The sequence below is a fragment of the Vigna radiata genome, unplaced genomic scaffold, assembly GCF_000741045.1.
Source record: "Vigna radiata var. radiata cultivar VC1973A unplaced genomic scaffold, Vradiata_ver6 scaffold_328, whole genome shotgun sequence".
In the NCBI taxonomy this organism is placed as follows: domain Eukaryota; kingdom Viridiplantae; phylum Streptophyta; class Magnoliopsida; order Fabales; family Fabaceae; genus Vigna; species Vigna radiata.
In genome coordinates this window covers 130,434-131,789 of record NW_014544175.1, presented here as the reverse complement: position 1 = coordinate 131,789, position 1,356 = coordinate 130,434, and positions in this window count along the sequence as shown.

Here is a 1,356-nt window from a genome sequence, read left to right as displayed (position 1 = left end):
TCGATTACCGGTGCAGGTTCTCTTCAAGTTGGTAGAGTGGTTTCCTTCATTCTATTTCTGTACCTTTTATTGTAAACTGTTAAATCTCTTTTTAGTGGAACTGTTAATCACTCTTTGTAGTGATTAACGACTGGACGTAGATTCTGTTGAATCGAACCAGTATAAAAATCCTTGTGTGTTTTTCTTTTGCCCTACACTCATTTTATTTTAACGCACGTTATCTGCTTGGTAAATTTTCTAAAAGAAAATTGTTTTTTATAAAAAGGCTAAATTCGTTTCAACTGTGACTTATTACGCTTTATGCTCTCTGTGTTTTAATCCGCTGCGCTAAACTCTTTTAAAAATTAACCCCTCTGATACCAACATTTCTAATATGCAATCAAATTTGTATGGGTTGCGACAACCCATCAAAGTGCAAGACTCCTCTTGGTTGTGTTGGTGCGCCCCTTTCACTATATGCTTCTTGTCCATTAGTCGTCATATGCTCTATCAAGTCATAAGCTTCGTCCTCACTCTTTTGTTTGATATCACCTCCAGCTGAGGCATCCAACATCATCTTAGACTGCATGTTCAGTCCACCATGGTAAGCAAGAACAATGGTTGTCTTACCAAATCCGTGAACTGGTGTTTTCCTGAGTAGGCCTTTGAATCGCTCCCATGCTTGACTTAGAGTTTCTTCCATGCCTTGCTTAAATGATGAGATTTCCAGTTTTCCCTGTGTAGTTTTGGACTGTGTAAAATATTTGTTGACAAACTTTGTAGCCACAGCTTCCCATATTGTAAATGTCCCTTCAGGGAAGGAATTAAGCCATGTCTTAGCATTGCCCTCCAACGAGAAAGGGAACAAGCTATGCCTCACTCTATCATCTGATACACCTATCATCTTCACTGTATTGCATATTTCACTAAACGCTGTCAAATGGTCATAGGGGTTCTCATTTGACAGGCCATGAAATTGTTTGCTTTGCACAAGGTGTATAAGTGTTGGATTCATCACCATGTTGGTTGTTTGATCCGTAGGCATGACTATGCTGTTAAAATGGAAAGGGCCAACCATATTTCATTGGTCTGCAATAGTGCGTCTTTGAGGAGTTCTTTTAGTCATCTCCTCTGTTCTTCTATCTGGCGAAGGTCATAATTGATGAAGGTTGAAAAACAGTTATTTTCATATGTCAATTTGGACCAAATTACACCCTTTACTACTCGGAATGAGCTTAGAATCAAGCAAAACTCAATAAATGAGTCTCAAGAGAGTCAAAAGCTTTTTTTAGCGATTTTATGCTTGTTTTGCATTGTTTTGTAGCTAATTTGAGAAAAGTAAAGAATGGAGTTAAAGATACAGGTCGTTGACTCAAG